This window comes from Macrotis lagotis, chromosome 4 (genome assembly GCF_037893015.1).
Source record: "Macrotis lagotis isolate mMagLag1 chromosome 4, bilby.v1.9.chrom.fasta, whole genome shotgun sequence".
Lineage (NCBI taxonomy): Eukaryota > Metazoa > Chordata > Mammalia > Peramelemorphia > Peramelidae > Macrotis > Macrotis lagotis.
Window position 1 is genome coordinate 82827054 of NC_133661.1, and position 21779 is coordinate 82848832.

General features: G+C 38.0%; 1 pseudogene; it reads right to left on the minus strand.

Annotated features, from left to right (window-relative positions):
• Positions 1-17200, minus strand: part of LOC141521144 (E3 ubiquitin-protein ligase MARCHF5-like) — a 59972-nt pseudogene extending 42772 nt beyond the window's left edge.
• Positions 17201-21779: the final 4579 nt, after the last annotated feature.

A 21779-nucleotide genomic window follows, 5' to 3' on the forward strand; every position in this document is an offset into this window, starting at 1 on the left:
GACTTTAAAGTTTAGAGCCAAATCTCTGTCAGATTATAGGAAATTGCTACTAAGGACTGAAAATTGAAATTGAGTCTGAAATCCAGGAATCAAGGAAATTTTGTTGGATCAATTATTATGAGGCTGGCAGCCCTATGGGGGTTCATGGATATTTGTGGGTGAGAGAGGCTCACTGAGAAAGGTTGGGGGAAGATTTTCAACAAGTTCTGAGAATGGACTTTCCTAACTCATTTCTCAAATATGCCATTTGGAAATGTCTCATGTGGCAGATTTAAAATCTGGCTCAAGGCATATAGGACTCCACCTGGCCTTATGTGGTGGTCAGCTACATAATTCTGTGGTAATTAAGATTCTTTATCTTTTCTTTGTTTTTTTGCAAGACAAATAGGGTTAAGTGACTTGCCCAAGGCCACACAGTTAGGTAATTATTAAGTGTCTGAGGTCACATTTGAACTTAGGTACTCCTGACTCCAGGGCCGGTGCTCTATCCACTAAGCCACCTAGCTGCCCCAATTCTTTATCTTCTCAAAATGCTAAGGGGATATTTAAGAAAGTAAATTAAATATATACAAAGGATGACCTGTAATCTATTTTATTTTTAATTTAATCTTTTCTCTTTCTGATTTTTTGAACATGGGCAAAAGATTAAAACTGATTTATAAATCACCTACTAGACACATACTGTTCCAAATATTATTCTCATGGAAGTTATTAGTGGAACTGCATCTTCCAAATGGGGGAAATAAAATAATGCCAAGTACATTAAAATGAATCTTTTAAAACTGGATTGCATAAAATATCTTTTTATATATCTATTACATATTATATAGAAATATTATATATCTATTATCTTTTTAATATCTATTTGTAAACCGTTTCTGAGTGACAACTGGTAAATCAAAGAGGTTCCAAAATCATATATTTTAATCTAAATTTGTATTACTTTCTCCCTCTTGTGCTTGTAATTGTACAAGTTATTCAAAGTGGACTGCCCCCTTTTGATCTTTATAATTTGCCCTTGACTCTGTCCATCCTTATGCCCACCTCCTTAGAAAGATTATTCTTCCAGCAACCTTACATCTCCTAGGGATGCTATTTTCCCCTCCAATATGCTCATCATATTTTTTCCCTTTTCTTTAGTTGATCTATAGCTGATGTAATGACATCATCTTTGATCAAAATGGAAGAAATGTCAAAGAATAATAATTACTCTAAGTTTTTACAGCTATTCCTGATCAAAGGTCCTAGTCCTGCTATTTTTCTTGGCTACTTACTGTGAGGAATGGAATGTGTCCTCCTTAGACTTTGAAAGGGAAGACTTGTCCTCCTCAGTCCAGAAAAGAATTGCATCCTTTATAATTTGAAACAAGTACTTACCCAGCCCTCCTGGAATTTAAAACTAATAAATTCATATCTTTCCTCAGGAAAGACAGCACTGTAAAAGGATGGTTCTCTTAAACATCAAATAATAGAATGGTCTCCAGGCAAATTTAACCCTTGTTATATGTATGTTCTATTCCCTGTCCTTGTGGCTTATAAATTTTCTGATCTCCTTCAGCAAGGTGGAACTCATTTTTAGATGATCTCCATTAGGTACTACTTATTTTGTGAACATGTTCCAGGACAAAATGAAAAACAGACACTAATCCTCAAAGAGTTTACTTTCTCACTTGGAAGAGGGATGTAAGGAACTGGTTATATATATACATGGTAAATCCCCCCAAAAGCTTCTAATCCATTTTTTTTTTAGGATTTTGCAAGGCAAATGGGGTTAAGTGGCTTGCCCAAGGTCACACAGCTAGGTAATTATTAAGTGTCTGAGCCCGGATTTGAACCCAGGTACTCCTGACTCCAGGGCTGGTGCTTTATCCACTATGCCACCTAGCTGCCCCTTAATCCATTTTTTATTATGTTACTTTAACCCTATATTTTAAGGTTCTTATAATTTTAGGATACACACTACCATGATCCCATTCCTTTCCCTTTCCTGATTTTGTTTTTCTCAATATAGCTACTCTCCCAAAACACACCCCTCTTTATTGTCCTTACTGGCTTCAACTCATTCTGAGCTTTACCAGTTTCAGTTCATTTACCATTCCTAACTCTATTCTTTTAGGACAAAGCTAAGCTTTTGTATGCAACACTCCCATCTCAATATATATATATATAACCAGTTCCTTACATCCCTCTTCCAAGTGAGAAAGTAAACTCTTTGAGGATTAGTGTCTGTTTTTCATTTTGTCCTGGAACATGTTCACAAAATAAGTAGTACCTAATACTTGTTGAATTAGATTATACATTTTTAAAAAATTTATGTTGGACCATTTCCCATCTGATATTCTTTATTAGAAGACTTTCTCCCAAAGTCCTTCATTACCACATTCATTCCAGGAACCAGTTTTTCCTTTGGGCTGATTATCAGATTTAGAATGGAATTTCCTTTTTTCTACCATTTGAATATTGAAATTATAAAAAAGATCAGTCAAAAATTATTAGATCTTTTGCTTCTAGTAGAAAACATGACCCAGCAAATTTCTAGACAATTCAAATTTCCTATTACTGCTTTATCATGCCTAAGCATTCATTCTCTGGATTTTACTATCATACTACACAGTCACCTTTTCTCTCCACCCCTTATCTCAGTGGTGAACTCCCTTGAAACCTTCAAGTCAGCTATCCTTTCATCTCTGAACTTCACCAGCATGACCTTGTATGAGTAACTCCCCTACACCTCCCCTAATCTTTTTCAAGTCCACTTAGTAATTTCTCCATTAGAATGTAAGCTTTTTGAGAGAGTTTACATTTTTATTCCCAGTGTTTAGTTCACTGTCTAGTACATATTAAATGTTTAATAAATGATTGCTGACTTGACTTTGTACAAGGCTTGAGATCTCTTAAATACTCATCTATTTCTTCTTTATGTCCATGTATCCTGCAGTAGTATAATCAATGATATTCCACTTCTAAATCTATAATATAGTTTATTCAGTCTACGTCCTTCCTCCCTCTGGTTCCTCAAGAAAATATACAATATTACCCATCATTCTAGACTTTTACCTATCCCATTTTCTTTGAGTAAAGCATACCCTTCCATTTTGATATTGAGTAATGAATGTTATTTTATTTGATACCAGAAGCTCAAACTTGCCTCCTTATGTTAGGATCTCTAGTTCAGTTTGCCTTTTTAAAAAAATCTATGTTTAAACATTTAAAGTCATGGATTTTATCGACTCTTTTCTTGGGTTCTGTCTCGTGAACTTCTGAATGTCTCTATTGCTTTTTCTTGATACATTGTAACTTTTCTCTAGCAATAGATACAGGCGCCTTCTTTTCCCATCTTTTTGATTATACTTGAAAGACTCCAAAGTGAATAATTAACAGCATTTATTTATTAGATACACTCTTCAGCTAGAAACTTAACTTTCCTATATTTGAAAACATAGTCCAGAGATGCAAGCTACTTTCTTAGATATTATTTTTTAAAACATTCATTCAATTTCTGAACTGTCTTCTGGAGCTCTCATCTTCAAGAGTAAAAATAATGAGAATATCACCTCAGGTATTCAGCTCTTGCCTAAAAGTAATCTACAGTAATGATTTTTAATTATCAACTGGCAGTATTATTTGTATCCTCATGAATCACTAGCAATGAGTAAATAGTTTAAGTATTGGGAGAACTTCTCTGTTAAGTCTTGGGCACATGGCCAGGGAAGAAAGCAATCCTCTCAACAATTGTGATCTGAATAAGTAGCTGCTTTAATACTCCAATTTGAGGATTAAACCAATCAACAATATTCATCTTTTCTTCTTCAGATCCTTACTGTAGGATGATAGGTTGCTGGATACAGCTGGAAAGTATGCTGGTTTGGGGATCAGAGAAGCTGGATTCAAATTCTGCTTTTGTCACTTACTACTCATGTGATAACATGCAGCTAGGTGAGATACTAGATAAAGCACTGGTCTTGGAATCAGGAACACTCATCTTCATGAGTACAAGACCAGTCTCAGATATTTACTAGCCGGGTCCCTGAGACACTGTCACTTTAACCCTGTTTGTTTCAGTTTTCCCATCTGTAAAATGAGCTGGAGAAGGAAATAGCAAACCACTCCAGTATCTTTACCAAGAAAACCCCAAATGGGATCACAAAGAGTTGGACATGATTGCAACAATAACTACAACTTGTGTGACAAAGTTGCTTAACTACTCTAGGCCTCTACTTGCTCATTTATAAAATGAAGGGGGGGGTTGACTTAAGATGACTTCTGAGCTTTGTTTCATCTAAATCCATGATCCCAGTGGTCTCTTTCCTTGCACTTATTTTTTTCTGCATATATTTGTTTCCTCTGATTGAAACCAAGCTCCTCATAAACAAAGAATGTTTCATTTTTGTCTCTGTATTCCCCAACATTTAAATATAACACCTGGTCCACAGTAAGCACATAATAATAATAATGATAATAATAATAATAATAATAATAATAATAATAATATACCTGTTGACTGAGCAGACCTATGATCATGTTGTTTTCCTTTCTAAACAATCTTCCATTTATTTTTATTTAATTTGTATATCCAAACTATTTCCTCACCACTCAACTCCCAGTTCCCCAGCCATATAAACTAAATGTAATCCTCAACTCCTCCCTCTCTCCCGCCCTAGTCAATTCTCTAGAATCTGCCTCTATCATCTCTCCTGACCAGGCCTTCATCACAGGGTCTGGCACAAAGTAGACATTTCATAAATGCTTACTGACTGAATCAATTCTACAGTGGCAGAAGTGGGTTAAGACTCCAAGACTTAAAGATTCACAGATTTACTTATTTGGAAATGCATAGAGGCTTCCAACCATTTCTAATATAAACAAAATATAAACAATATATTGTTTATATAAACAAAATGTAAACAAAAGCATACTATAATATCAATGGAATTTCACAAAGGCTAAGGATCCAGATACTAGAGAAGGCACAAGACCCCCTTGACATATTCATTTTAATCTGGTCCAGAAAGGCTAAAAATAGTTTCTATCATCAGCTTTACCTCCTAATTGGAGCTTTAGCTGAAAGACCTAAATTAAAATTTTTGTGTATGTATGTTATGTGAACACATATAACAATTTTCTTTTTTTTATTCACATGGCCTTTGCTCTGCTACTTAACTGGGTTATTTTTCAGATAACCTAAATATGTTGACATGGGTGAAATAAAGAAGTGAAATTAAAACTTTTTTCATTGATGAAATATACTGTAAATTATTGCTGATACTTTCTTCCTTTAAAGTAAATCATAAAAATTCTTATTAGTTTATAACTTTACATTTCAATGGATTCAGTCATCAGAATGAAGCTTTACCAACTCAATGCCTGATCATTTACATTCCTTTCTGTTTTCTGCCTTACTCTCCACTATTCTGTTCCTATCTCATTCCTTCTCCCTCTGCCATTTAATCATCAATTAATTCCTGACTAACCATAATCTCTTCTATCATCTGTCCTATTTGATTTCCAAGTCACTTAACCATTCATTTTAAATAAAGTTAAAGCAGAAGCAAAAAAAGACAGCACCAGCAGGTAACTCAAAAGAGAGTTTCATGATTAATCTGCTAAGGAAAAATTTGATTTGGTTCAGTAACTGCTAGTGAAAAAAAGAATAATCAAAGTTAAGAAAATACAAACTTATTCAAAGATTTCAAGTTTGTGACATTTACAAAATGGTGGTAATGCTGACAAAAATGAGGAAATCTGAATGGAGTACAGAATGTGAGTTCTTTTGCCTGAGTTTGACATTATAGAATGTGATTTAAGTTCGTGATGACTTTTAGGTATAATAGACTAAAAAACTTGATTTATGGAGATTAAAGAGGAAAAGAGAAGTAGGAGACATAGATCACTCAATCTATATATTTGGCAATTAAAGAAGACAAGACAGCAGGGAAGGCAGAAGTGAAGGTTTCTTCTTTTTTCAATTTATAAAAGTTAAAAAAATTCTTAAACCATTATCAAAAAAGGGGAATATTTCCTTATAAAAGTAGAAGGAAAAAAAATTATGTAAAATTTTATTACATACAGCTTTCTTTAAAAAAAAGGACTAGTTTGTACTTTCTAAACTTTTGTTCTCTGGAAAATTATTTTCTTAAGTTCTACATATTTTTCCTTCTTTTATAGTCTTTCTTTTTTTTTAGAAGTACTATTATTAACTCCTCCCTTAACAAAGAAAAAAAACCCCAACACCCTTTTATTAAATAGTCAAGCAAAACAAATCCATACACTGATCATATCCAAAAAATATATGTCTCATCCTGCACCTATATGGTCCATTAACTCTCTGGCAGGAGGTGGATAGTATGCTTCATCCTTGTGGTCAGTCATTCAATCATCAAAATTCTAAAGTCTTTAAAAATTATTTTTCTTTATAATGCTTGTTACTATATATATTGTTTTTTTCTGGCTTTGCTCACTTCTCTATAACATTTTATATAAGTACTTCCAAGGTACTTTACAACCATCCTTTTTGTCATTTTTTAATGGTACAAAATGGTACAAAAAACATGCTATTTCATTATAAACTATAATTTATTCATTACATGATTGATGACTAATGCCTTTTTTTTGTTCTTTGCTACAAGAAAAAAAAAAGCAGCTATAAATATTTTTGTACATAGGATCCTTTCCTTTATTTGATCTATTTTAGGTATAGCTAATAGTGTTATAAGTGAAATAGAGAAAATGTATTGCCTTCCTGATAGGCATTAAAAATATTAATCTGGACACAAATACCAAGTAAATAAAGCATTTCTATACACAAAGTAGAGCAGATAATAGAAACTGTATATTAAATTACATCTTAAATTTTCTTTTAAAATATCAAACTGTCCAAGCTTGACTATTTTCTTCTGAAGATTTTCCTATTCAATCTGTGCATTTAACAAAATGCTTAAAAGACCCTCCTCCCCCTTTCTCTCTCTCTTTTTTTGGGCTATTGCTAACTATTACTGACCTCCCTTTCTCTCCAACTTCCTCCTGAAATAAAAAACCCCCCAACAAAAAACGGAGGACAAGAAGGAAAATAAAACTTTTAACAGATATGCACAACCAACCTAAACAAATCTATAGATTGGTCATGTCCAAAAAGATATGACTTATTCTGCATCTTACAATTATCACTTCTCTGTCACGAATTAAGTAGCATGCTTCATAAGTTATCCTGATCCAGATTCTATTTCCTTCCCAACAGAACCTAGAACTCTATCCTGAGTTCCTAAGCTTCCATAGGCAAGTTTTTTTTTACCTTATCTAGAGAGATCACAGACCTCTCCCTAACTTCCTGGTATCTTTTTGCCATGCATTTGCTCTCTTAGTATCACAGTCCAATCACTCTCTTCTCCCTCCCATTGAAAACTTAGATTTCACCATTAAATTCCTTAGCTCTTGGGAGGGAGATGAGGATGAAGAGAGCCACGAAAGTGATGATTTCACTAAAGATCTGCTGAATAACATTATGTCCATCCCATAAACATTAGAACTAGTCTATAAAATGCCTTCTCTTGCTTTTAATATTTTCTCTTCATGTTTCCTCACTGCAACTTTTTTTGTGGTCTAAACTTTTTTTTTTAAAAATTCACTTTGTCAGATCACCAGAGCCAAGCACAATGTCTGTCCCTCTGAGCATATTAAGAATATTAATTGTTCTTTCATTATATTGCTTTTTTGGGGCCAGTCTTTACTATACTTCTTGCACTGATATTACAAGTTTAGGGTTCACTATCTTGGTAGCAACAATATTAATATGAGGATCAGATAAGATTTTTAAAAAAAGCAACAGACCACCCTGGAGTCAGGAGGACCTGAGTTCAAATCTGCCCTCAGACACGTAATAATTATCCAGCTGTGTGACCATGGGCAAGTCACTTAACTCCATTGCCTTGCAAAAAACCAAAAAATATTAAAAAAAAACTCTAAGAGGAAAGAACTGCATTTAGAATACCATGACACAATTTAAACCACATCTAAAGCTATAAGGAGTGAGGAAAAACAGGAGTTCAAGATGATTCTGAAGTTTCAATAAGAAAGAAAGAGACCTGTCTCATGGAAATTCAGTTTTATTTATCTGAGGTTACAGAAAATAAAGATAAAGGATTATTTTTGGTGTCTTATTTTGAACACTTGATAGTAAGTTCCAGGAATGTAAGGGGACTATTTTTTTAAACTTATTTTTTCCTCTAGTACATAAGTTAGTGGTTAGTGTCCTACATGGAATAGGCATTTGGTGTTTGCTCATTAAATAAATATTGAAAGAGCACAGAAGTAATTACTGAAACTGAGAGAAAGGATGAACTCTCCAAGGTAGAGACTAAAGAGAGAAAAGAACGAGGCATCTGAACCATAAAGGGAGACCCCACATTTAAGAGAAAGAGAAGCCAAAAGAAATCATGAAGTAGAAATCAGAATACAGTATTATCATGGAAAACATAGAAGAAATATTTTTAGAAGATGATGACAGAATAAGGACTTGAGAATTGGCTATTCAATTATGAGATAAGACTCAATTCCAATAAGTTATTAAGTCCTGTTCTTTTTAAGCAGGGCATTGTTAAGTATTAAAAAAACTCAAAATTTAGCTATGAATGGTCCCTAGTCTGATGAGCTTACACTGTTGAAGTGAGGAAAGGATAAGAAACAAGCACAATGATGGAAGTACAAATAAAACTTAAAACCATAAAAGATGAAAATAAAAAAGCTGATTTACAAATACAGATATTATCTTACTACAGCCTTAAAATAATCCTATGAGGTAGATGCTATTATCTCTATTTTATAGATGAGGAAACAAGTTCAGAGAAGTTAATTGACTTGCCTGTAGTAATGTAGTTATGGGACCAGAAACAGGATTCAAACTTGATTTTTCCCGATTCTAAGTCCAGTTTTCCCTACTCAGTCACTAAGTCATGCTGGCTCCAGAAAGGGCTTTGAGAGGTTTCAGAGGAAGAGATCTTTGCCAACTTGGGGGACCAGGAAAGGATTTTTGAAAGAGGTAGGATTTAAATTGAATTTTGATGGCTCCATTTTAAAAAGTGGAGAATTCCAGGTATTGAGAGAATATCAAGGAGAAAAGCAAAAGAATTCTGGAGATAGGGGATGTATTTAGAAATAGAAAGTAATCAATTGGCTACAGGTCCCAGTTAAGCAGACAGAAGAAATAATAATGGTTCAAAAAGTGTTTTCCTCTCAAGAACCCTATGTGTTAGACATCATAAGTATTATTTTACCCATTTCACAGATAAGGAAACAATAGCTCAGTGTTGTGTGACCAAGATACATAGGAAGAGTCACAATCAGTATTTTCTATATTTTGAAAAGGTAAGGTGGTAGAAGACTCTGAAGGAGTAAAGGAGTACGAGCGTGATTAAAAAAATGTTGGAATTAGGGTCAGAAGTCTTGGGTTTTAATCTAGAATTTGTCATTTATTACATTAATAAAACTAGTTAATGTCATATTCTTAATTGGTCTTAGCTTCTTCATCTGAGAAACAAAATGATTAGAACAGATCATGATTTCTGTGGTCCTTTCCCATTTTAATTCTATGATCTTATGATATGAACAGAACCATATACATGGATGATCTGGTAGCAGTATGAAGGACACACCGGAAAAGCATGGCAGTCTTATTAATTTAGAAGGCCCAAATCTGGCTTTGCCACTTACTATTTGGGAGGTTTTTGAGTAAGACACTTCACTTCCATGGACTTCAGATTACTTATCTATAAAACCAGGGGTTTAAACTTTGTATAAACAGATGGTAAGAAAGCAGGAATAGAAACTGAAGACTACTTATCTGAGAAGTCTAAAAGTGAAAGAATTAAACAACAGGCTCAGTTACCCTAGTAAAAGTAAATAAGGTTGAAATCTAGGAACAAAAGTACTTGCTCTATTAGAAAGTAGTCCCCTACCGATCAATCCCCAAATCATTTGATTTATATTTTCAAAATTCAAATAAAAAGCCATTCTTGAGTTATTTAGTTTTTCTAAAGTGGGAAAACTAAGTAAAATAACTTTTCTAAAATTATAATTATGTCTTCTGGGATTACTCACTAACAAAAATACACTTGGAAATATTCTTACACAGTCAAGATGGCTGTGTAAAGATGGGGATTCAGCTTCCCAAATTTCCCCTCAAACAATGTCAAAATATACCTCAAAAAGAATTCTGAAGCAGCAGAACCAACAAAAGGATGGGGTTAAAGTATATTCCTCCCAAAAGTCTGTCTCACTGGGGTGAGAGTGAAGTCCAGTAGCCCTTCATGGGTTACTGTATTGGAAGCAGCCAGAGCTATTAGCTCAGGGGGTTGGACAACTGGACAGAAGGAAATTTTCTTCTGGTGACCCTTTGCTAGCACTGAGAGCAGGATTCTGTTGTATTGCCCATATGTGGTTCTGAGTTACAAGGACAAGCACTAGTTAGGAGAGGGTATGCTAGACACAGTTCCAGCATAGAAAAGGGTGTTTGTGGTCATTCATATAGCAGAAGAGCAATGACCAACCCTCTTTTTAAGAAAATCACCTTGGAAGAATTGAAAACTTATTAACTCCCAGACCTAATTATAAAAACAGCAGGGCCCCCCCCCATCTGAAAAGTCAAGGAACAGGCTGGAAAAATATAAAACAAACAAAAAAAAAACCTGAACACAAAAAGTTACTATGGTAACAGAGAAAAGCAAAACAAATTCAGAAAACATTTAAAATAAAGGATTTCAGAAATCATATAAGAGAAATAAAGGAAAAATTAGGTAAAGAAATAATGCAAGAAAATCATGAAAAAAGAGTCAATAGCTTAGTAAAAAAGAGGCATACTAAAGAAAATAATACTCTTAAAAAAAGAGAGAACAGAATGAACAGTAAGAATCCCAAAAAATTCATGAAGAGAATACCTTAAAAAGCAGAATTGGCCATGGATAAAAAGGAGACACAAAAAGTCACTATAGAAAATAATTCCTTAAAAATTAGAATTGGACAAGTGGAAGCTACAAGCTGATGACATGAAACAAAGTCAAAAGAATAAAAAACTAGAAACTGTATGATTTCTCATAGGAAAAAAAAAACTGACCTGAAAAACAGATCCAGGAGAGATAATTTAAGAATTACTGGACTACCTGAAAGTCATGATTTTCTTTTTTTTTTATTTAAAGATTTTATTTATTTTGAGTTTTACCATTTCCCCCCATCTTACTTCCCTCCCCCCACCCCCCACAGAATGCAATTTGTTGGTGTTTACGTTGTTTCCATGTTGTACATGGATCCAAATTGAGTGTGATGAGAGAGAAATCATATCCTTAAGGAAGAAACATAAAGTATAAGAGATAACAAGATCAGACAATAAAATATTTTTTTTCTAAATTAAAGGGAATAGTCCTTTAACTTTGTTCGAATTCCACGGTTCTTTATCTGAACACAGATGGCATTCTCCATTGCAGACAGCCCCAAATTGTCCCTGATTGCTGTACTGATGAAACGAGTGTGCCCATCAAGGTTGATCATCACCCCCATGTTGCTGTTAGGGTGTACAGTGTTTTTCTGGTTCTGCTCATCTCACTCAGCATCAGTTCATGAAAATCTCTCCAGGTTTCCCTGAATTCCTGTCCCTCCTGGTTTCTAATAGAACAATAGTGTTCCACAGAAAGTCATGATTTTCAAAAGAGCCTTTTAAATATCTTTCAAGAAATTATCAAGGAAAACAGTCCTAATATCCTAGAACCACAGGGTAAAAATAGAAATTAAAAGAATCCACAAATAACCTCCTGAATTAAACTTCAAATGAAAACTCCAATTAATATCATAGCGAAATTCCATAGCGCTCAGGTCAAGGAGAAAACACTGCAAATTGCTAGACAGAAACAATTCAAATACTGTGGAACTACAATCATGATAAACCAGTTTTAGCAGCTTCTACACTAAAGGATCAGATTACTTGAAATATGAAAATCTGGAGGGTAACGAGTTAGGGTTATAACCAAGAATCACCTACCCAGCAAAACTGAACATAAACAACACCTTTTGCGGGGTGGGAGGGATGGATATTCAATGAAATAGAGGCCTTTCAAGCATTTTTTTTTTTAGATTTTTCAAGGCAATGGGGGTTAAGTGGCTTGCCCAAGGCCACACAGCTAGGTAATTATTAAATGTCTGAGCCTGGATTTGAACCCAGGTACTCCTGACTCCAGGGCTGGTGCTTTATCCACTGTGTCACCTAGCCACCCCCCCCACCCTTTCAAGCATTCTTGATGAAAAGTCCAGAGCTGAATAGAAAATAAATGATGAACTCACCCATAAAATGGATGCAGCAGAGTAATTTAGACATAAAAGGTGATACCATAAGCAAATTTGGGTAGAATGGGATAGTTTTACCTATCAGAATCTGTAAAGGAAGAATTTATGACCAAATAAGAATAGAGAGCATTACAAGATGTAAAATAGAAAATTCTAATTATATTAAATTAAAAAAATTTTACACAAACAAGTCAAGATTAGAAAGAAAATAGAAAACTGGGGGGGGGGGGAAATTTTATAGGTAAGTTTCTCTAATAAAGGTCCCATGGTCTTTATTATGGTCAAAGGATTTGAATAGGCAATGTTCAGATGAGAAAATTCAAAGCTATCTAAAGTCATTTGAAAAACTGTTCTTAGTCACCACTGATTAGAGAAATGCAAATTAAAACAACTCTGATACCATTTTACACTATCAGATTGGCTAATATGACAGAAAAGGAAATTGACAAATGTTTGAAGGGGATGTTGAAAAATTGGGTAAAAAATGCATTGTTGGTGAAGTTGTGAACTGATCCAACCATTCCAGAGAGGAAATTAGAACTCTGCCAGAGGGGCAAACTGTGCATACCTTTTGACCCAGCAGTACCCCTACTGCTTATTCCAAAGAGATCACACACACACACACACACACACACACACACACACACACAAACACACGTTCAAAAATATTTCTAGGAGCTATTTATATGATAGCAAAGAAATGGAAATTGAGAGAATGTCCATCAAATGGGAATGGTTGAACAAGTGGCAAATGATTTTTATGGAATACTACTTGATGAGCAGAATGCTTTCAGAAACACCACGAACAATTGACAAAAACTGATGCAAACTGAAGTGAGCAGAACCAGAAGCAGATTGTATACAATGATGATCAACTGTGATCCACTTACTTTCAGCACTGATCTAAGATAATTCTGGAAAGACTTAGAATGAAAAAATACTATCCACCTCCACAGAAAGAACAAATAAGGAGTCTAAAATACAGATTACAAATTATTTTACTTTTCTTGGGATTTTTTTTGACTGTTTTTATTTTACACCATGGTTAAAATGGAACTGTTTTGTAGGACTCTATGCATATAACCTAAATCAAACTGATTACCTTCTGATTGAGGGGAGTGAAAAGGAGAGCATTTGGAACTGAAAATTTTAAAAAAACAAAGGTAAAAAATCTGTTTTCACATGTAATTGGAAAAAATCAAGAAAATATGCTTGCTTTTTGCCTCTAAGTACTACACTAACAAAATTCAAAATATATCCATTATAATAACTATCACTTATACTAAAGTTTGTAAAATAAAAATTCAATTTCTTTTTCAGTAATAAACTATTTTTTGTACCTTAAACACTCTTGCAACATTTAAGTAATGAAAACTGAATACATTATTTATTTTTATGAAATGGAATGTTTCCCTTGGCAGTTTATGAAATATATATATGTGTATGTATACACACATACACACAAATAAAATGGTGAAACACAGATATTAGATTCAAAACATGTACACTGTGACCTAGGTAGCAAAGATAAACATTCCTGAGATTTTAAGATGACAAACCTCAACTTGATAGATACAACTAAAACTTAAGGCAATGGTTACAGAAAAACTTTTTTCCTTTTTCCACCTACTCTCTAGCATGTCCTTTATTCAAGAGATTAACTGAGATATATAAAATCACTTTATACTAATGCTTGAAGACACTTAATAAAAATCCCACAAACATGGTTAACCTTCTAGAACATTAGGAACTTAAGAACTAGGAACATTAGGACATTGTTTCTAAGTGAGGATATCAAATGAAATATGTAAAGTATTATGCAAACCTTAAAGTACAATATGAACATTAACTAGTATTTATATTGTTTACCTACAGCATTAACTAGATAGTTAGGTCAGGGCCACTGGAGCCCCCAGGGTTTTCCAGTTTCAGGGAAATAATTTGGAAATAGTCAGGAGATTTTTCCCTAATTATCTATAACTCTTAAAATGAATCAAATAAGCAGCATTTATTAAAGTGCCTGTTACGAGCCAGATACTGGCAGTCCAAAGATTAAGAAAAAAAAAAAAGGAGAACCCTCAAAGAGTTTATATTCTATCCAGGAAAACAAACATGCACATAAGTATATAGAAAAGAGATACAAGGTAAAATTTTCAAAGAGTGGAAAATCAGAAAAGTGATTTTTTGTAAGATGTGGCTCTTAAACTGAGTTTTGAAAGAAATGAGGGAATTCAAAGATAATCTAATTGACTTGCTCAAATTCACAGGGCTATTAAGTGGCAGAGTAGAAACAGGAATAAATTCAAAAGCAGTATCCTCAGAACCGGTCTTCTCTTTTCTTTCTTTTTATTTTTTAGTTTTTACAAGGCAGTGAGGTTAAGTGACTTGCCCAGGGTCACACAGCTAGGCAATTGTTATGTGTCTGAGACTGGATTTGAACTCAGGTCCTCCTGACTCCAGGACTGGTGCTCTATCTACTGTACCCACCCAGCTGTCCCTGTGCTTTATATAAATGTCAGTCATTGAGCATGAGCGAAAACAGAAATGGGGTAGTGGTCCCTCTGATCAAATGTCATTGATAATCCAATATGCAACCTGCCTGTTCATAATGACAATCAGAGGAAAATAAGGTGAGCTGCTAGACTGAACAATCAGGCTAACTGGGGAACTAGATTCCTTTGTTAGAGACGCTGGAACACCATTAGACCTATGTTAATTATGGGTCATTCCACCAGAGAAACAAGTGCATGATTTTCATTTAGAAGTGTATTTCTATTTTATGAGCATTCAAATCTATCTCTTTCATCTTAGGTAAACTTTACTCCATGAATTCTCATAAATCCTCCAAAGCAGATGTCAAATATATGTGGGAATTGAAACAGATTAAAATATAATTGGGAAATACTTTATACAATATAAAAAATACATTAGACAAAGATAATGTTAACATGTGGCTTTCTAGTCAAAATGAATATGCAGGGATCCTAATATAAAGTTTAGTGGCCCCCATTTCTATTTGGATTGGACAACCTTGCTCCAAAGGATCTACCAATTGCTGCAGACTTTTTAGGTCCCTATTTTATAAGTCAGACTTGAGAAATTCGAGATGCAAATTTAGAGAATCCACCCCCAAATGTTCAAATGGCGTATTTGTGCCTGATCTGTAGTAGAACATTCAGAGCTCCTATTGGTCTGATCAGCCACAGTCTGACACACTGTAACTTGACTCTAACATAGTGATGTCATTTTGATTCTCTTCTAGAAGGAAGGACACCAACCAACCATTAGTCAGGTAAGTGCTTCAGTGGAAAATGGGTGGAAGATTTTTAGTCTGTGCTGGAGGAGTAGCTATAAACCAAAGAGAATTTCCTCAAAAGGAAGAAAAAATAAATTTATTATCTTACTGTCTGGCTGTACCACCGAGAAAAGTGTTGTAACTGTTTTCTGAATCAGTAGAGAATAACTTGAGATATGTAGCAGTTACTCTTGACACTCCATTGGATCTGGAGATACTGTTAGGTCAAAAACTTAGGAAGTCTAATTCTAGTTCCCTCACTGGTCAAGTAGATTAAGTCTTACTAGTTAATGTTAAAAAAAAACAAACAAACCTGGATCTCTGAACTGCTAAATACATGGTACCTTTTCTCTTGTTCCATTTGAACTTGACAGTTTTTAAAACTATTGCTTTCTGTTCCTGGCTTCTCATCTTCCCGGAGAATTTATGACATTGCTCTTTCCTGATTTTCCTCCTTGTCAGGATATTCTTTCTCAGTCTCCTTTGCTCCCTTGGTATAAAAGTATACTCCCATTCCTATATCACTTTCTACCAGTAGGTCTCCCCTCTCAGCTGCTAGTGTCTTTCCCTGGAATTTACTTTAGTATATTGCATTTACTTTTTTGTGTGCCAAGTTTTCCTCCCATCGAATTAAACCCTTTTGAGTGGATTATAAGGTGTTTTCTCAATGGAACTAGGATGAGACCCAGGATCTTGGAAAGGGTGGACGATGACTTCATGCAAAAACCTACCACACAATCAACAAACCTACACATGCCAGAAGACATACTAACCTTGGGGGGGAAACAGATGTCCAGAATGAAACAATCCCTACTCATCAAGGATCAGGGAAATTCAGTAGAGGAGACATATATAAGTAAAAACAGAATAAACAGAAACAAGGAAAAAACGGGCCTCCATCTAGTTTAGATCTTGCATCTTTTTTATTATTTTATTTATTGATTTTTGTTATTTATTTTTTTTTAAGGCTTTTGCAAGTCAGATGGGGTTAAGCGGCTTGCCCAAGGCCACACAGCTAGGTCATTATGAAGTGTCTGAGGCCGGATTTGAACCAGGGACTCCTGCGCCCACCCCGCCACCCCTCAACTTGCACCCTAACAGAGCTTGGAGTCTGGGGGCAGGAGGAGCAGTAAGCCAGGTTTTCCATCCGCGATCACGGGCGGGGAGCCACACCCCCTGAACCCCCGGCCAGGGCCTCGTGCTGAGGGGGCGTCCGCGGGCCCCCCCTTTCTCCTCCAGCGGTGCGCGCGCACACACGCCCGTCGCTCTCCGGAGCCCCCTCCCCGGGGGGCGCCTCGGGCAGCCCCCGCCCCCGCCCCCACGCACACAGAGGCCGCGCCGCCCGCGGCCAGGCCCGGCGCCAGCCCCCGCCCCGCGCCTCCATTGGCCCCCGGCTCAGGCCCCCCCGGGTGGGAGCGGGTTCCGGCCCCCCGCGGCGCCCCGTACCTGTCCAGCATCTGCTGCAGGGCTTGGTCGGGCATCTTCTCGAGGCCGGCCCCGCGGAGGGGCGGCGGCGGCGGCGGCGGGCGCGCTAGGCCTCGGCCGGGCCCCGGCGCCGGCGAGCTCTCCTCCCCGCCTCTCCGGGCGGCCCGGCGGCGGCGGGCGGCGGCTCGAGGCGACCTCTGGGCCCCGGGGAGGACGCGGCGGAGGGAGGAGGGTGAAGCGGCGGCGGCGGCGGCGGCGGGAGGAGGAGCCTGAGGCCGGGAGGCGGCGATCGCGGCCCGGGTTCCTGCCCGTCTCCCCCGGGTTCCGGTCCATGGACCGCGGGCGAGCAGCGGCGGCTGGCGGCGGCGGGGCCGCCTCTGTGAGGTAAGAGTCCGCCGCCTCCGCGCGCGCCGGGGTCACGACGCAGGGCCGGCCCAGAGCAGCCTGGGAGATGTAGTCCCAGGACCCGCCTGCTGGCGCCGGGACCCACAAAGGCTACTTGGGAACATCTCCGCCGCCCTCCCCTCCGGCCTGCTGCCTCGCACCCCCCGCACCCCCCCGCACACACAGACACGCACACGCACGCGCAGCCCCGCGCGCGCGCGCACGGCCCGCCCGCTTGACCTCTCCTGCCCGAGCGGGGACATGTCCTCCGCGCCGCTCCCCGAGAACCAGCAGGATGATGCCCCGGCCCGGCGCAGGCGGTAGGAAGAAGGTCAGCCCCCCCCCCCAGGCGGTGGTCCCCGGCCCGAGCCCCTCCCCCCGAGCCCCCCAGCCCCCGAGGAAACGGTCTCCAGCCGGGGCTGCCGACACCACGTCCCCCCTCCCCGCGGCTGCCTTCTCGGGGGGCTCCCGCCCACTGCCCGGACTGACTGTCAGAGCTGCCCCCCCCCCCCCCCCCAGCAAGCAGCCCGGCCTGGGGCCGGCTCCGAGGTGGCCTCCCGCGGCCCAGGGGCGAACAACTCCACCAACCAGGAGCTTTGGTTCATTCTTAGAACCTCTTAGTTGGAGCAAGACACTGCCTAAGAGGACCCCCTGGTCCCACCTGGGCTACAGTGAGCCCCCTTAGCCAGCTGAGCAGACCACACTGCCTAAGAGGACCCCCTGGTCCCACCTGGGCTACAGTGAGCCCCCTTAACCAGCCTGAGCAGACCACACTGCCTAAGAGGACCCCCTGGTCCCACCTGGGCTACAGTGAGCCCCCCTTAGCCAGCTGAGCAGACCACACTGCCTAAGAGGACCCCCTGGTCCCACCTGGGCTACAGTGAGCCCCCTTAGCCAGCTGAGCAGACCACACTGCCTAAGAGGACCCCCTGGTCCCACCTGGGCTACAGTGAGACCCCTTAGCCAGCTGAGCAGAGCACACTGGCTGGAGGGGTCTGTTTTCAACAGGCTTGGATTCTATTGTGAGCTGTGAGATCTTGAGTTCCTGGGGGGGGGTGTGTCATTTTTCATCCCATTTTGTAATCAGATCTTAATTTGTCAGTGTAGCTTACTCTACCAGAAGCACACACCAACTCCTTTGGCAGTAAGTCTATCCAACCATGTTTATTCCATGTCTAGCGAATCTCATTCTCTGATTGAGAAGCTGAGTGCCCTCCCTACCTGCCTTTAAAAAACGAAGAATTTGCCTACGCTCGGGAAGAAAAGTGAATATTCTGTTTAATAGACATATTTTTTCATCTGTTATTAGCTATAGTGAGATAGTAAATCTTGTTTTAAAACTCATTTGATCCCACTATGTTGGTTAAGTAGTCCCGTTCAAACTCCATTTAGACTTCCGATTTAGTTGTCTTAGAATTGATTTCTTTCTAATACATTTTAAAGTAATTCATGTAGTTGTATTGAAAGTTCAGCTGTGGGGGGGTGGGCAGCTAGGTTGGTGCAGTGGATAGGGCACAGGTCCTGGAGTCAGGAGGACCTGAGTTCAAATGCAGCCTCACACACTTGCTAATTACTTAGCTCAAAAAAGATTTTGAAAATAAAGTAAGGGAGATAGGGGAAAGATCGAGAAGAGAAATGAGAGTGATGCAGGAAACTCATGAAAACTGAGTCAGCATCTTGGTAAAAGATACAAAAAATTCTGTGTGGCCTTGGGTAAGCCACTTTATTTGACCCCATTGCCTTGCAAAAATCTAAACAATTAAAAAAAAAAAGTTCAGCTTCCCTGGTTTTGTCCCAAATTTACACCATATAGTATTTTTAGGAAGACCTTTCCCAAATCAGTGACCCTACTCTTCTCTCATAATGCCTCATATTTCTGTAAAAGTCATTTTAAAGTTGTCTATACAACTTTCAAAAATGCTTGAGAAGTTTTCTCTTTTGGGGTTGGCTAGGTGGCACAGTGGAGTCCGGAGTACCTGAGTTCAGATGCACCTCAGACACTTAATTACTAGCTGTGTGACCTTTAACCATTTAACCCCATTGCCTTGCAAAAACTTTAAAAAAAGAAAAAAAAAAGTACTCCAAGAAGTTTTCTCTTTCGAAAAATGAAGAGTTCTTTATTATCAAACCTATCAATCTAGATAACAAAAAAAAATCACTTCTTACAGCTCACAAAACAAATGACAATAATACCTAAATTTGTAACAGGTGGGTTACAAAGATTAGCCTAAATTTCAAAACCTGTGGTCATTTTGGGGTATTTTCTCTGGATGCTGGATTTTAAAACAAAAGTCAGGTTAAATTGACCAACAATTACTGTTTGACTTTGAAAATAGAGGATTCTTAATAAGTAAGATTTAGTCAATAACTGGACCCCCCCAAAATTAAAAAAAAATCTAAATGGTTTTTCTGATTAAGTTTATGTAGAAGTGAAACCACTTTTGTGAACCCTAATATGGACTTGTAAATTAGGCCTGAGAGATGTGAGCAGCTGGTGACCATAGGCATGAAAAAAACTATAAGAATTTATTCAGTTATATTATCTAATTGAAAATATTAAATATTCCTAGCCTCAGAACTAGACTTATGTACATTGGAAATAGGAGCTTAAAATACCCTCAAGAACCTAGTCTTGCTTTGATGGGCTCATGAATGCTTGGGCATGAATCACTTCTAAACTTTAGGAAACATTGATTTTCACATCACTTGAAACCTTTTCCAGAGAACATATTTTAAAGTGTCTAAAGAAAGTATTGTACGCAACTCTAGTGACGCCAATGTTCCTGAGTATGCTTGCCATATTCTAAACTTGGTAGTAAACTTTCAGCAGAATCAACATGGGAGAAAGTGACTAAATGTGGGACTGAAGGAAAAGAAAATCTCAAAGATTACTCTCTGGTTCTAGTCTTTGGAATGAAGACAATGATGTTGCCACTAGCAGAACAAGGAAGGGGAACTTGAGTGTTTGGATATGGTAGTGGAATGAATACCTAACTTGAAATAAGGAGAAATCTAAGTTTTTAATCTCCTATACCCTCAACCAGAACACATCTTCATAGGGTGACTTTGGATAAGGCATGCAACTTCTGTGAGGCACAATATGTTCATATAAAAAATGGAGATAGTAGTTTGACTCTCATTCCTGCTGGGGGTTATTTTGAGCATCAAATGGGATAATAGAGGTACGAAGTCTTAAAATACTTAATAATGCCTGTGAGGTGCTCAATAAATGTTGACCGATTTAAAGAATGAATGGCTAAAGCCCTAAGCCATTCATTCTTTAAATCGGTCAGCATTTATTGAGCACCTCACAGGCATTATAAAGAATGCATAAACTTGGGGCAGCTAGGTGGATAAAGCACCGGCCCTGGAGTCAGGAGTACCTGGGTTCAAATCCAGTCTCAGACACTTAATAATTGGCTAGCTGTGCGGCCTTGGGCAAGCCACTTAATGCCATTTGCCTTGCAAAAACCTTAAAAAGAATTCATAAGCTTATATTATAGTTAGGAAGAAAGGACTGGCACATGAAATGTAATAGAATGAGGCTATAGATGATTGAATGCCCAATGAATAGAAGATAAGACCATTGGAGGCCAAATTGACCTTGAATGGAAGGCTCCGTGCAAATAGACTTGAGCTGGACCAAGATGAAGATGAGGAAGTAGGAACATCTATGGTGGGCACCTGGAGGCACCTTGATTTGGGGGTAGTGCATGAGATAGAATGAAGGATTTGGGCCAGACTAAGATTGTGGAGGGTCTTAAATGCATAGCTAAAAGACTAAAACTTTGTTTTTGTAGATTATAGAGAACCTTGAAAATTGTAGAGGATGGCATAATTTAAAAAGCAGTATTTCAGAAACAGATTCCGCTGACAGCTTGTGAGTAGGATTGCAGAAGAAGAAAAAAAGGCAAGGAGAGATCATTAGGAGACCATTACGAGAGATCATTAGGAGGACCATTACAATTATCCAAGTATGAAACGATTAAAGGACCTGAATGAATTATAGAAATGGTAGTGGAATTGTAAAGAAAAAGTAATGGACGGGCTATTTTAGGGGAAAGATGGTTAATTCAATTTTAGATATGGTCTATCTGAGGCAATGGTAATGTCATCCAGTAGGCAGTTGGCTATAAAACCCCAGAAATTAGTAATACTAACTCTATAAAGTCACAAAGATTGAGGTAGGTTAATACAAGCATTTGTTTTTTTTAAAAATGACTTTTAAGTGTCATGATTAGAGACATTTAGTAAGTAGTATATAGAGGAAGATTCAAATCAGATCTTTTGATTCCCAGTACAGCACACTGGTCCATTCCCTTCTTTCATGCTTCCCAGGCAGGTAATCAGGGCT